The sequence below is a fragment of the Oreochromis aureus genome, linkage group 23 (genome assembly GCF_013358895.1).
Source record: "Oreochromis aureus strain Israel breed Guangdong linkage group 23, ZZ_aureus, whole genome shotgun sequence".
In the NCBI taxonomy this organism is placed as follows: Eukaryota; Metazoa; Chordata; class Actinopteri; order Cichliformes; family Cichlidae; genus Oreochromis; species Oreochromis aureus.
This window is the reverse complement of record NC_052963.1, coordinates 22,080,667-22,096,851: the sequence shown is the minus strand read 5'-3', so window position 1 is coordinate 22,096,851 and position 16,185 is coordinate 22,080,667. Positions and strand designations below refer to the sequence as shown.

At 40.3% G+C, this 16,185-nt stretch overlaps 1 non-coding gene across 1 annotated transcript; it reads right to left on the bottom strand.

The window, feature by feature from the left end:
- Window positions 1–9,660: 9,660 nt before the first annotated feature.
- On the bottom strand, window positions 9,661–9,733 carry trnar-ccu. The gene has a single exon. It is a non-coding gene; the product is annotated as a tRNA-Arg (tRNA).
- Window positions 9,734–16,185: the final 6,452 nt, after the last annotated feature.

The window sequence follows — 16,185 nt, the reverse complement described above, 5'->3', positions numbered from 1 at the left end:
AATCCCTACAAATCTCTTAGTTTATCTCCAAAAAAAGTTAGACAAAAAGGGAACACAGTAGCTCACTTTTTGTCCTTTAAAATAACTAAGCTAAAAGCAGCCCACAAATGCTCTACATGTTTTTTTTTCCTCATGTATCTCCTGAAATCTGTATTCACCTAACCGTAGGAGGACTGATCTTAAATCACTTCCATCTCCGTGTAATCTTCTTTATTCTCCACAAAGATGTGAAGTCGCCAAACAAAGGCGAGCATCAAAAGAAGCATACTGGGAGCGACTGTGTTCAAAAGGATTCATATACAGGAAGATGAGCATCAGTAAGATGCACAAGGCCACCAGCTGTTCTTTGCCTCTGTAAATGCCCAAAAATGTCAGATTTGGACAGGCTTAAAAGATGAGGGGAAAAGCCCTCCTTTTCATGTACATCCCACTTACTCAGTGGTGATTGAGTGATATCAAAGACCCAAGGACTCCTACACAGACACACACATACACACTTTATAAACAGATTTCACTCTTCAAAAGTGTTTTTCACTGGATAGCACAGAAGAAATGGGAAGCCACTGTATAAATTATACGACAAGAGAGAAGCACTAATGAAAAATGAATGCACTGCTTGGCAAACACAATCTATTGAAACTGAAAGAGCGTATCAATTGCATAAGTATGTTTCTCTCCATTGTTTTTTTTTATTCTGTTAAGAAAGTAATGACACCAGAAGCAGCGCAGTTAAGTATCTCAGGATGTGTTTGTATCCATGTCTGCTCTTGATCACCGCCACATCGGTTCTGTACTCGTAGAAAGTTTGTTAAATGTGCTTATCCACCCAGATGGAACAATTATTCAGTGGAAATTGTGTTGAAATAACAAATGATTATGAAAGCAGTTACACTTCCTTCCCCTCAACTTCAAATTTATGGTCCGAATGCCCGCCCGATGGGAGAGATGTTTACTCTGTATCAAAGCCTGCAAGTCTTCTCCACTCGTGTGAAATGGCGAGTGAGTGAAATAAGGTTTTAATGGATGAGACAAAACTGCTTTATCACTGAGAATGACCACCTGTTTTTCTTTTCTTTTAGCAGGAAGTTCAAACTTATACGAAGCACATTAGCAAACAGTGACTTATGTATGGCTTTATATTAGCATGCCACATATTATAAAAGATAACACATACACATTTGGGAACGATCTGAGCCCAAGCTCAGTTATGGCTCAGGGAGTTTGGCCAAATGTGACCCAAGATTTTCACTTGGGTTACGCCACATGTGGATGGGAGCTATATAAGATGGAGGTGTGGAAATGAAGAATGAGACTCTAAGAGATCCACAGATGTGGGCCACATTTCTGCCAAACATTGAATATTATATCAAGGTTCAACCTTCTGTAAGACTAAAAGTTTATGTTTCTCAAAAATAGACTCACTGACTCTATCTTTTCTCCATGTGCTACCATCTTGTTCCAAAACAAATACTACTGCAAAACATCAGTATTAGAGCATATCACTGTAATGATAACAGCTGCGACCAAATATAGGCTTAGAAAACACTACAGAGATTTCTTTATTTGGATTAAGGTGGAACAAGGTGGTGGAAAACAAAAATTTGGGAGTTACTGCAAAGCAAATCTGGGGTCATGCTAGATATGATAGATGGAGGATCATGCATCAATATGGAAAAGGGGTTTTAAAATGCTCTAATAGTACTAGTATTTTAGATGCCTTAAATTATAAATACAGTAGTATGAAGATAGTCTAGAGATGTGAACTAAAAGATTTTAAAACCTAAATATTAAATCTGGCTACGGTATCTTAACACTAGTGTAAACATATTGCATTGCTAGTGATCAAATCTATTTTGACATTTGGAGGACCTATTTGAGGTTTTAGATCTACAACTTCTGGAGTTGTTTGTTCATGCAGGGCTGCTGAGTGTATTTAAGTGTTTTTCTGAGTGCACAGTGAAGCTGTGTTTGTCCCATCCACCGTTTTTTTCTCTCCCTGCAAGCGCTCACCGATGAACATCCTTGGGCTAACGAGCGCCTCATCGATTCGTTCAGGACATGGAGAGATAAGAGAACAAACAGGTTGAGAGCTAAGAGATGCGGCGGGGGGATGGTGGGGTAAAGAGACAGAGAAAATGAGGCAAGAAGAAAAAGAGCAGAAAGAACAAGATATTCAGACAGTCTTTGCCTTCATCATGTTGTAGGAGTAAAAGGTCTTCAGGTTCGTTCCACCTGCAAATCATTTCCTAAGGAGATCAGGATGAAACACCTTATTATGTGTTAAATGTCATGGCAGTGTCATTAACAGGCTGCTCACTTGTTTGACTGAACAATGATTCACCCGGCTGGAACGGTTCCTGGTGACACCAAAGTGTGGTGTTCATGTCACATTACCGCTGTACCTGTGAGCAGCATTCATGCTGCTGATAAGTTCCTAATGATATCATCTCTCTTCATCTGCAGGGAAGCCTCTCGCTAACAGTGTGCCAAAAGGGGATCAAACTTTTTATTTCAGCACTTTGTCGCATGGTTAGAGAAAGTGAAAACAAGATAAAGGCAGGCAGGACTTTGGATTGTTCTGTTTATAAGTTCTGCTAAGGTTTCAGCTGTGGGGGAGGTGGGGAAAGATGATTTTGATAGAAAGGCTATTGCATTATGACTGTACTCCATAACAGCCACAGCATATTTCTACTACTCTTTTTATAACAAATATATTTTTGTAGAAACTATATTTTAATATAATGACTAATATCAACATAATAGATCTAGAAATAAAAAAATGGATATATTATCAGTTATATTTTTTGCATTGTTTTATCCCTTTAACCCATAAGTCACCTCAAAAACTCTGGTCACCATTCTGCATTGGGTAGTGAGTATAATCAGAGAGCAGGCTGGATCCACTCTGCAGTTTTTTCCTGTCTGTTGAAGGCTGGTAGTCTGCTGTTTAGCTCAGCTGTCAATGCTGCGTGCGAAATGTCCATGTTTGTCTTCTCTGGAGGAGGCTGTAATACTTTGTGAAAGGAGTCTGATACATGTCGATGAGTCAGAGTTGTTGAGGATATCCTGAATGTTTGTGTCAGTAAGCCCTCCTGTTTTTGCTCCTGTTAACTACTATTAGCCTCTGTTAGCTGCTATTAACCTCTGTGAGCTGCTGTTAGCTGATGTGAGTGAAACTTTCTTTGAAGTGGCTCTAGTATTGTTGGACTCTCACCTTTAGTGAATAAACTCTTACACCATCTGAGAATGTAATCAAACCGTTTGTCAGTGGAAAGGCTGATTTTTGTAGGAGTCTGAAAACTAACATTAGCTGGCATCTTGTAAGTAAAATTTTAGTTATAGAGCACCTTTCGAGACACATCACAAAGTGCTTCACAAAGAAATATGAAGGCATTTAAAACAAAACAGACAAAAAGTTAACCGTACGCAATTCCAAAAAGATGACTTTTAGTTGCTTTCTAAAAGAGACTGCTGAGTCCACAGTCTGGAGGCCAGACTGGCAAAAGCTCTCTCTCCCTTAGTTCTCAGCCTCGTATGCTGTGTAACAAGTAGGCCCTGATCACATGACCTCAGGGACCTGCTGCAGCAGTTTATAACCAGCTGCTGCACGTTTTTATACGTTTGAGCCCTGACTTCAGTTCAGGAGATGAGGCTTGAGGTGGCACCGATGGCGTTTTCTCCTTCCTTTTCATTCTTTGGTGAAGGGGACCCCTTCTTACATAGATATGATCCTGCATGACTCTATCTTTAACTATATAAAAAGATGTAAAAGAAATCACAAACCACTTCCAGTGTCTGGTGAAAGCAGAGAAAGACTGCAGAGGAGTAGGCAGCTCCTTTCAACATAAGCCCCAACAACCACTACCCAAAGGATCATTAGGGGGTCCATTGTCCCTCGTGGGGGGATACTCCCACGGGGCTTAAATCTGGGACTCTCCACCATTTGACCCTAGAACTGAACTGAATAAACTTCTCGGTTGAGAGGTGAAAAGTCTTCAAGCAACTCAAAGAAGTCCAGACGCTTTTCTTTCCAAGCTCCTTAGACTACGATGACCTGGATGACTGAGAACCTTCACAGACATACCACTACCCAGATAATTTGGCAGTTTGTACATTGCCTGAATTAAAGTTTATGGCCTGAGAAAACACTAGTTCTTATACTTGTGTATTTCTGTGCTACTTGAGCACTCATTCACCCAATCAGCTTTTTCTCATCCTAATAACCTTTTAACCCAACATTCACACACTTGCACTCCAACTGATACAGTAGGTACAACTTGGGGTTCAATCTCTTGCCCAAGGATACCTTGACATTTAGTCTAGAGGAACCAGCGATCGAACCACCAACCTGGACGATGTGCTCTATCTCCTGAACCACAGCCACCCCTTACTGCCCTGTGCTACCACTGAATACCTCAACATTTTTATTGGCTTTAATGGATTTTACCCTCCAGCAGATTTCTCAGTCCTTGGTCAACTTTGACTTATGATTTTACGCTGTGCACTAACTACAATGCACTTTGATTTATAAATCACATTAAAGACCGCAGTTGTGTTCCGGCAAACATTTTGCAGTTGAGTGACTGTAATTTGAATGGCCATTCATGACAAATCATCATATCAACAAAAAGTGTGGTATTACCTAGCCATCTGTTTGCCCAGATGTCCATCAGAAGCACAGATTGTTGTTGTTGGGCTCAGTTTTAATCAAGAATACTGTACAAATCAAATTTTCATGCAGTGCATGAGGACACAAGAACACGATTTACATAAAAATTGCATAAAAATATGTTTTTCCATCCAGCCATCTTCTTCTGCTTATACAGTTCAGGGCCATGGCAGTGCTGGGGCCTATTCCAGCTGCCATAGGTACAACCTATCTGTAACAACCTACCTATCTGTCATAGGTACCCTCTCTGGTCATCCACTTGATAACCATTGCCCCTTTTGTGATATTTTTTTGGCTAAAGCCATTGTTCCAACTGTGTTTGCTGGGTTTGTAGGTTTGAAGTGACCCAACACAACAACATATTGCCACAAAGTTAGGCAATGCCCTTGTCTTCAGGTGATTTGAAATGGTGACATTTTATGTTATTTATATTTGACTTTGTTTCTTATATTCCCAGTGATATGTTCGAGGGAAAATAAGTCTTAGTTTGGGTTTGTACTGTTAATTGCTATGCAGAGTTGCATAAATGTTTGACATTTAAGATATGTATTTTATAGAAACCAATACCACAAAGCTTGAAAGGAATTCAGGTTCCCGTAATAACCTTGCTGCAAAGTTTAAGTCAGATTTGACAGTGTGGTTTTCGTTGGAACTGACATGTCATTCATTTTTTTTTGACAAAACACATGGACAAAATTCACAATGTTTTTTTTTTCAAAAACAAATGATAAAAAATAAACTTTCCCTGATCTCTGAAGCATTTATTAAAGATTATTTATCCAGTTATTTATGTTAGATAGGCCATTTATTATACTTTCTAAACAGATCTGTAGTTCAAAATTTAGTATAGAGAGCTATGATGAAGGAGTTCTTGAACCAGGTCGAAACTGGACCAAATCACACCATGAAGGCACCAAATATGAACATGTTATGCAACTTGTATGATGTTAAATCTGACCGAAGTTTTTCGAAGATGCTGTTCTGTTGTAACACATGAGGAAGTTGTAGACAGTCTTCTCCAGACATTTTACTATAAAAGGTAACTTTGAGAGTCCTCTGTAATGAGAGTGATCATGTTTTTTGATGAGTGGTTGCAAACAGGCAGATTACTGTTAACTCCCACTAAAGATCAGTGACATCAGGGATGTATCCGTGGGGTGGGGTGGCACCAGCCCCCTTGAGAATACTGCCCCCAAAAAAAAAAAAAAAAAAAAAAAACACAAAACCAACTACAACAAATAATTACATAATTACATAATAATTACTTGGGTACTATGTACTTGCACTTCATTTAAGTATTTCTATGGAATTATAAGCTACTAAACAATATATAAATAATGAAACAAAAACAATCAACAGCTACATCATTAAGCATATATAAACATCACTAAATTAATAATTATAGCCCAATAAAATGATGTATACCATATAAAAAGTGTAAGATTACATGAGTAAATTTACTTTAGGTACTTTAAATATATATGTATTCAAGCTGTGAACTATTACTCAAAAAGAATTTTGCACTTTGCAAACAAACTATCCATTGCAAGGTTATGCAGCTCCACTTCCCACATCTGCAACAGGATGCAGGGCTGCAAATGAGCACACTTATGAACATTTTCATGATTCAATATTCTGATTTCCTGTGGTCCCCCCATGGCTCCCCATTTAAAAAAAAAAATCCTCCAAAACGCCCCTTAGTGATATCCAACACTTCACAGAGAAAATTTGGAGGTATAGCTCATATTAACAGCTTGATGAGTGCTTTAGTCGTGCCACAGTACTTAAAAGCTCGTCCATAGTTGCATTAAAGAAGAGAAAATGATATGGCTGGGGCAGGGCATCAATAAAAGAATCAGGAACTACTATTTAGGATTTCAAGTCATTAATTTTATCCTTATAAAAGTTTAGAAATTTTAGCATTCCTCAGTCAACCACAAAATCTTATTACAACTTACAGGATTTAAAAGATGGTCCACTGTGTAAAAAGAGGCTCTGGGGCTGTGCTCATTAGTGTGAATTAGAGTAGAGCAATACTTGGCCCTTGCCTTCTTAACCTGTTCAATGAAAGCAAGCATTAATGCTTTCATTTCTTGATAATGTACCTGAAGATTATAGCGGGAATCTCTTCCAACAAAATGATTAAAAGCAAAAATCTCCAATGTATTTGTTTCATCCTTTCTCGCATTTATGTGGACTGGAATTAATTTGTACTACACCTTGTTAGAGCATGCAAAACCTGATCCTTCCATAATGCCACACACCCATCCACAAAAGGGAATTAAATCCTTTGTAAATATCAAACTAAGACCTCCCAGTCACAACAAGGACTCTCCTTGATGGCTGTCTCACAAGCATAAGCTATCAAACGAGGCGGGCTGCTTGTTTGGGGGTGGGGTGGGGGGTGAAAGGAGGGACTAGGATGAGAGCCAATTTTTCTTAGTGTCAGCGATAAAAATCCATCTGATTGAAATTGCGGGCCATTATGATATGAGAAGTAGAGTGCTAGAGAGATGGGTAGAGACGGGGGAGAAAGAGAGAGTGGCTGCACAATTGCTGAGCTGCTCCTTTCTTTTCATTTCCAGATGAAAGCTAATTACGCGGTGTGGCGAGAAGACAGGGCGGCGTGCGCGTCGCAGGAAACGGGGAGCCGAGGTGGTTAATTGGGGTATGTGATTACACAGGGCTGTAGTTAGAGAGAATTAGGCAACAACACACTCGGCAGCACAGCTCATCATGGCGAGAGTGAGAGGAGCGGGCGATGACGCTGATATCCTCGCACTCACCTTGCCCTCAGCAGACACTCCATGAGGCCTGCAGACTGAGATTTGATTTTTAGATTTAAAAGAAGCCTGTTGGTTATAAAAATTTACTCTTTGGCTTCCATTTTTGGCACGCTGCACTTCTTAGAGGTCATTTGGCAGGGAAAAATCTTAAACAGCTTTGACTTTCAGTATATTTGATGTCTGTAGCTGCTCATGTTTATAGTTAACATTAGAGCAAAAGTATTAAACAAGCCATATGCTGAAAGAAACTTTGGATCCAGCACATACAACAGGTTTACTGTATCCTGTATGAACAAGACAATATGATACGATTGACCATTAAGGTTGTCTGGTAAAATATAAACAGGTTCAACAGTTGACAAACACCTGCAAGGCATGTCAGCAACTCAGTGCCTTTAGGAATTTAGACATGATCAAGGTGACCTGCTGAAGTTTGGAGCGAGCATCAGAATCTAGAAAAACGATGACTTAAATGAAATTGATGGTTAGTATGGTTGTTTGTGCTAGACGGGCTGGTATTTCAGAAACTGCTAATCTACTGGGATTTTTCCACACAAGCAATGTTTACAGAAATTTTTCTGAAAAAGTCCAGTAAGCAAGAATTCTCCAGGTGAGGATGGCAAAACTACTTCGAGTTGACAGAAAGGCAACTGCAACTCAAATAACCACTCATTACAACCAAGGTATGGAGAAGAGCATCATGACAGCAGCAGAAGTCCACACCGCTGCCGCTCCTATCAGCTCAGACCATGAAGCTGAGGCTGCAATTCACACAGACTCATCAAAACTGGACAACTGAAGATTGGAGAAATGTTGCCTGTTTGATGAGTCTTCATTTCTGCTGCAACATTCAAATGGCAAAGTCAAAATTTGGTGTAAAAGACATGAAAACATTGATCATCCTGCCTTGTATCAACAATTCAGGCTCGTGCTGGTAGTGTAATGGTGTGAGAGACACTTTTTGGCACACTTAGAGCCCTTTAGCAACAAAGTTTAGTTTAAACAAAGACTAATTGAGTATTGTTATTGACCATGTCCATCCCTTTATGACCACAGTGTACCATCTTCTGATGGCTGCTTCCAGCAGGATAGCAAACCATGTCACAAAACTCAAATAATCTCAAACTGATTTCTTGAACATAACAATGAGTTCACCGTAATGGCCTCCACAGTCACCAGATCGCAATCCAAAAGAACACTGAGGCGATCATGGCTCAAGAGTTGGCAGTTCGTCTTGTAATTAGAAGGTTGCCAGTTCAAGCCCCGCCTCCGACAGTCTCGGTCGTTGTGTCCTCAGGCAAGACACTTCACCCGTTGCCTACTGGTGGTGGTCAGAGGGCCCGGTGGTGCCAGTGTCCGGCAGCCTCGCCTCTGTCAGTGCGCCCCAGGGCGGCTGTGGCTACAATGTAGCTTGCCATCACCAGTGTGTGGATGACTGAATGTATGTCTGTGAAGGTTCTCAGTCATCCAGGTCATCGTAGTCAAAGGAGTTTGCAAAGAAAAGCGTCTGGACTTCTTTGAGTTGCTTGAAGACGTTTCACCTCTCATCCGAGAAGCTTCTTCAGTTCTAAGGTCAAATGGCCGAGAGTCCCAGATTTAAACCCAGTGGGAGTATTCACACCTTGGCGCATGTGATTAGAGGATCACCAGGGGGTCCTTTGTCCCTCCTTGGGGGGATACTCCCACTGGGTTTAAATCTGGGACTCTCGGCCATTTGACCTTAGAACTGAAGAAGCTTCTCGGATGAGAGGTGAAACGTCTTCAAGCAACTCAAAGAAGTCCAGACGCTTTTCTTTGCAAACTCCTTTGATGACTGAATGTAGTGTAAAGCGCTTTGGGGTCCTTAGGGACTAAGTAAAAGTGCAATACAAATACAGGCCATTTACCATTTTACCATTTACCTTTGGGATGTGCAGCTTATAAATCTGTAGTAACTGTGTGATACTGTCATGTCATTATGGACCAAAATCTCTGAGGAATGTTTCCAGCAACTTGTTGAATCTGTGCCATGGAAGATCAGGAGACAAAAAGGGGTATCAACCCAGTACTAGAAATCTCATAACCAGTAAGTGCATAAAGGGAAACTTGTATTCCATTAATGACTGCAAGCAGACTGGCTAAAAGTCTTAGCAGAGGATGGTTTCAATCCATCGACCTCTGGGTTATGGGCCCAGCACGCTTCCGCTGCGCCACTCTGCTAGAAATCACCCCAGATGGGACTTGAACCCACAATCCCTGGCTTAGGAGGCCAGTGCCTTATCCATTAGGCCACTGGGGCTGCACACAGTGAAGCCAAACATGATGCATATTGTTTAGTGTACAGCTAGTACATTGTGGCTTGTGTATTTAAATAGTCTATGTTAGCAGCAGGAATAAGGGTTAGGGTTAGCAATGGACTGGTTCTTATATAGCATTTTTCTACTCTACCCGAGCACTCAAAGCTCTTTATACAACTTACATCATTCACACAATCATTTCTATCAGTGTTCATCAGAGAGCAGCTTGAGGTTTGTATCTTGCCAGCCCGTTTGGCATGAAGACTGGAGTAGCCAGCGACCAAACAACCAACCTTCTGAGTAGTAGGTGACATGTTCTACCTCCTGAGCTACAGCCACAGAGCTGCAGTGTGTGATGCTATCACGTCAATCAGGACCAAAAACTGACAAATGTTTGTAGCACCTTGATGAATGTGCCATGAAAAAGTAAGGCTGTTCTGAAGGCAAAACGGGTCCAAACTAGTCTTGTACCTAATGAAATGTCCTTGATGTTTTTTCCCCTTGACACAGCTGTTAAACCTCCTCAAACAGAATTTGTATTGGAGATGAGACATAACCGTACCTTTGCTTTTGTATGGTCAGCTCAGCTGTAGCAGAAAATGACCTACAGCATGAACCCTCTCACTGTGAGCACTATTGATGACACTTCAACGACCTGCACTCTAAATTTCACAACATTATCTCTCTGTTAGATGGTCTTTATTGATCAGCACATTATTCAGAGTGTCTCCCTCCCAGTGCATGTACACTCTTTACTTTTTTATCTTCGAGAACAAAAGAACTGGCCATGAAAAGACATTGGAAAAGTGAGTTAAAGGCTGTTACCACTCTGCTACAAAAATAAAGGGAGCATTTGACTGGGTGTCACTGGTTATAAACACAAAGGTCCTGAAAAGACATAATTATGGGAGCTGAAAAGAGGGAATTGTAACAGTAGGAACATCTGTCTTCCTATGGCATTATCTCTTACCTTCACAAGCTTTCTCTGGCATCATTCAGCTCGGGTCAATACATTTCACCTGTGAATGTCTTAGGAAGGGTCCATGTGTAAGTGAAAGGGCAGACCATCCTTCATTGTGAAAGCAATGAAACTGGAGCTGCAGCTTCCAAAATAAAGACTGATTACTACTTTTTACTGCCAGTTGTTACATTATGTGAAACAAACTTTAATGCTATGACAATTTACAGATATAACAGCCTAGAAAAATTGAACTATAGTGCCAAAAATGTTATTATTTTGTAATCTGTGGCAGTGAAGCAGGAATAACATGGGTTAAAAACTAGAGCGATTGGAAGAATCAGTGAAAGAGGTGCCTTATGCGCCATCATGATTGATCCATTTATGAAAGAAAGTGTCTAAGACCTCAGAGACACAGGCGTAGAGATCGGCCAGGGACCCCCAGACACTGACCAGTGTAATCTGTGACCAACTGGTGAGTGGTTTCTGGAGTTTGCCATTACTTAATAGGGTGAAATTGGTCATGAAGACATATACAGTGCTGCTTTAAATTCCTGGCGATTGCTTTGCTTGCCAGCAGCTTCTATGGAAGATGGCACGGTGTCTGTAAACACCTGCAAACCACTCGCTAATCCATAGTGAACTTGCGAAAAGTCCAATATGGGCTTAAATATGAATATATTTTTCTAGCAGGGGGTGTTGTTGCTGCCCTGATTTTCACCTAGCTTGAAACCATGCTAATTTATTAATACAATCTAAGTTATGCTAGCATGTAGTAAGGAGTTTTAACTCAGGCTGGCATGGACTGTAAGGTTTAGAGTCAAAGTCTGGGTTTATCCCTTTATTGCAGTCTTTTCACAGTTCCTGTTGTCTCTCTGCCATCCTTAAAAACGTCCCTATAAACAGGATTTCTAGCACTTCTTTAAATTCCTATATGCTACATGCTAGCTTGTATGCATGGAATGATTAGCTAGCCTATATAATTTGTATAAACTGATTAGAAACTGTCATATATATTCATATTCAGTCAGAGCTTCCTTATCCAGCGAGGTCTCTTAGTTGACAGTATTTCTGGGTGTAATCAATCAACCTGAATTTTAGGTTTGTGTGTGTGATAGAGAAAGTGTTCTTGAAAAGGAGAGCAATGTGCAAAAAAAGCATCAAAAACAGCTACAAGTTTTAAACACCTGCCTCTCTGGAGAAATTGCTTTGGCCAAAACGTGCAGCACGGCCACAACAGGATGAGGTTAATTACCCTGAAAGCCCTTTCTGTGGTGTCTATGCATGTGCGATCCTTGTATGAATATGAATCCTCACCACTCGAGCACTCTTCTGCTCAGTTTTTGTTTTTCTCTGTCATGACCTGGCCGCTCATTTTCCCAGAGGACCTGTTGTGTCCGGTAAGCCCCCTTGACCAGCGGCGGTGACCTCTCGTATCAAAGCTGCATGTGCTGAAGAAGTAGCTCACATCAAAGGTGGCGAGCCTACCAAAATAAACCGAGTGTTGTTGCCAGACTTCGGTCTGCCTTTGAACCTCCCCCACCCCCGATCTGCTTGACAAAGCTTCAATTAGCCAACATCAGACCACACGTAGGAAGCGGTGGTTCCTCCTCCTTCCATCTCTCATTGCGAGCCCTTCTTGATTCATGGACGCTTTGTTTTTGGTGAATAATTCCTGCCTAGTCAGCTGCTCTCATTGTTAATCAATCTTAACCACCCACACGGCGATGAAGGTAACTCAGAGATGAGAGCAAACAGAGGCACATTAGAGGCGGAGGTGTGTGTTTGAAGGGGCGTTTGACATGGAACTGGAGTTATTGGTTATTTTAAAGGTTATTTCTGTGTTACCTGACAGCATTTAGGTGTGACAGGAACCGAGGGGAAGCAAGCGATAGGCGGGATGTCATGTCAGGTTCAACGCCCTGCTGATCTGCAACACAAGAAAACTTTGTTTTAAGGGGATTTGCTCGTGTTGTGCACTCCAAACAACAGAAAACAAGACTTATAAAGTCTCCCAAAGCAAATGTCTTCTCAAAGTCTTTGTGGCCTCTGTGGTTTGTGTAAACACAGGCAGCACAGAGCAAATGTAGAGCATGTACAAAATAACTGCAGCTATGTGGCTGCAAAAATCATATCCTTTGCATATTCCTGTACGGTGTTGAAGCACACACACAAAAAAACAAAGCATAGTTTTTCAAACATCTACTCTTAGGAGTTGCTCTGGTTGCTAAAAAATACATGCAGTTGCAGAAGTGTCAAATTATAACTCTGTCAGTAAAGTTTAGTTGCTAGTTTCAGGTCACTTTGAAGAAAACATGATGCTTAATTAGTAAATTTTGGTCATTATTACAATCATAAAGTAGGAATATTCACAGTATCACTTATAAATCCAAGTTGGTATATGAATCCGTTCATGTATGTCCACGTTTTTAAAAAGCAGTAATGAACAGAGGCCGAAGTTGTTTGACAAACACATATTATTATTTAATTAAACCTGTGAATCTAAAAAATGCATGACTGAAAAAGTCACTGATAAGCAGTGAACACAGACAGATAAGAAATTGATAAATAAATAATAAATAAATAAATATAATGGTAAAAATGTGGAATACTTTAATAAAGGTAACAGCTGAAGTTGTTTTCTAAGAGTAAGAAAAAAAGAACTTGAAATTATTTGCTAATCTGTGAATAAAATCTGTGAATAAAATAAAGATAAAGATGTAAAAGATAAAAGTTGATATAACGATGCTATAAAGATGTTTTTTATGTTGGTGAGATTTATTATTAAAACCACTTCTATTACACATGATTCTTTACACAAAATATGAAAAAGGTCAGATTTAAAGGCAAAACTGCCAAAACTTTATTTATCCCCTTTCAATTATGGGAACAATCCTGCTCAAACCTCACCACAGCTTCGCTGTTCAAAATGGTCTCTTAGTGTAATGAATAGATAAACTGCTCAAAATCAAGGGAACACTTGATCAGTTCAGTAAAACGCGAAGTCCTTTAAACTTCAGGGATATCAGTCTGTCCAGTTAGAAAGCAGAATCCACTGTGAATCCATATCAGCTGCTTTGGTGCAAATCAAAGAGACAACAGGTGCACTGAAGAGCCAACAGCAGCACAAAGGGAATGGTTTAGCAGGTGGTGCCCACAGATCATCGGTCTCTCCTTATTCCTTTTGACAGATTTTTCTCTAGTTTGGTTTTTCTTAGTTTCCTGGTACCTGCTGGTAGCATGAACTTAAATTTGGCTTGATAAGTAACTAAAGGCAGTAAACAAATAGCTAAAACCGTAAGCTATGGATAAGTAGCTCAGCTAGTCCCTGAAAGCAGTCCAAATTCACTTCAAAATCAGTTCAGATGTGAACACGAAAGCCGATGTTCACAAAGATGGTTCTGAATCCATCTGCAACGTTTTCTGAGTATGCAGGAAAAAAAATGTTATCTGTGCCCTCAAATTGAAAGAACATAAACATTTGCTATATTTTGTACATGGTGCTGAGCTGAAAACGTAGACAAAAAAAGTAACAACACACTTTTAATAAAGGCAGGTTGCATTTTTTGGGGACCTTATATCTTTGTGGCATCATGAGAAAAGCAGCCACTAGATGTCACTCTAAGATGTGATAAAAATCTAAAGTGCTGCCTGCTGTGAAAGCGCTGCCTCCAGAACTGGGACAAAAAAGCACCTTATTTGTCTCTAATGAAATATCAGCATGTTTTGGTAGTAAAAATAATAATCAAACCTTAATAAGTAGTCGAATTTAAGAGAGTAACCTCTGATTGGAAGCATGTGATACTTAAAAAAAAGTAAAGGCTGGGGGGGTTCATAGACGTGAGTGCAAAAGGAATGAACACAAAGTGCCTAAATTAGACACAAATATGTCTTCAAACTTGCTAAAAACTAAATTAAATGGTTAAATAACATTAGGTTTAATGTGAAAATCTTACCATGTAACTACTAAAGGAAATGAGATAAGAAAAGTAAATAATCTTCTGTTATTGCAGCATTCCCAGATGCACAATTTCTTTCAGCATTCGCTCACTTTCTAAACCGCACATATCTCATTTCTCAATTTGTTCTGGCTACAAAAGCAGATGCCTTTATTATCCATTTATACCCCGAACCACCTAGTTCCCACAGTAAGCCACCTCTCCTCAACAGATTGCCATTCAACCTAATTTATGCAGGGTAACCTTTTGTAAAATGTCCATATGCTTGATATGCCTCTCCTCGCACGGGCGTGCGCTAAGCAGCTCACTGTAAACACAGATGGACCCAACTGCTGCAGAAATTGAGGTGAACATCTGTATGGAGGAGATCTAATGTACCCTATTGCTATTATACTGCTGTCCCATATGGAAACAATCCCCACCGTGTGCACTGAAAACACAGGACAGTGAAATGCTGTCTGCTCGTGCAGAGTCCAAAAAATTGAAGTGCATAGATTTTGAATGAACTTTAATGAATTGTGCTTCCTTTTTATTTCACTGTCATCTTTCTTTTGTTTTTCAATAGGATGTATATATTTTAATAGAGCATTCAGATAGGGACTACTTTGTGTCCCAGCACAGCCAGCCAGCGATGATTGAGTTCAAACACCTTCCCCTCAGAAAGCTGACTCAAGGCGTACAAAGGCCACTGATGAGGTAAACGAGTTTCCCTCTCCCCCTGTAATCTCCTTGTTTTGCTGCCATTCTGAGAAAGACATTCAAGGGGTCTCCTTCCCTCTCACCATTCAACGACATTCACACATTTCACCTCGCTGAATGACGATTCCCGCGTTATAATTTGGCCAGAAAATTATTAGGCAATAGATTGCCACGGCTATCGGGAGACACCGGGCTTACTGTGAATGGCAGGAGCGGTATTATCTCAGCCCTTTCACGGAACTGCAGGTTTCAAACTGGCAGCTAATGATTGAATTAATTCGACAAAAGCAAATGATGTTTCTTTCGGTCTCAATGGCAGCCTCGCGAGGGGAAATTCAAAGAGCAATTCTTCAGGTGCCATGTCGTCTCGCAGAGAGAAAAGGCGGGTAAATAATACAGAAAGGAAGGAAGCGTTTACAATTTAAATAGGCATTAGTAAGTCATAACCCTCGGAGCACGTCTCTCATCCAAGCTCCCCGCAATCCATGTTTAGGATTCACCCAATGTAATATAATAAATGCGCTGTTTATAAATTTAGATAAACCCATGTGACATTTAAGTGTAATTCTCATTTAAATGGGACACTTTGCCTCCAAGTAAGTAAACGTGTTAGAATAACATGAAATCTGCATTCTATTACACACACAGAGCGCCATTGAGAGCGTGTTTTACATAATTTCACTGACTGTCTGAGAAAATGAATAAACAAAGAATTATGTAAAATGTTGTGATCTGAATTACTGAAATAATGCACATGATTAGGATGCGTGTAAAAGGGGGTGGGGGCGGCGTGCTGGCACTGCGCAGAGTGTTGGTGGAAGTAAAAAGCAGGGCAACA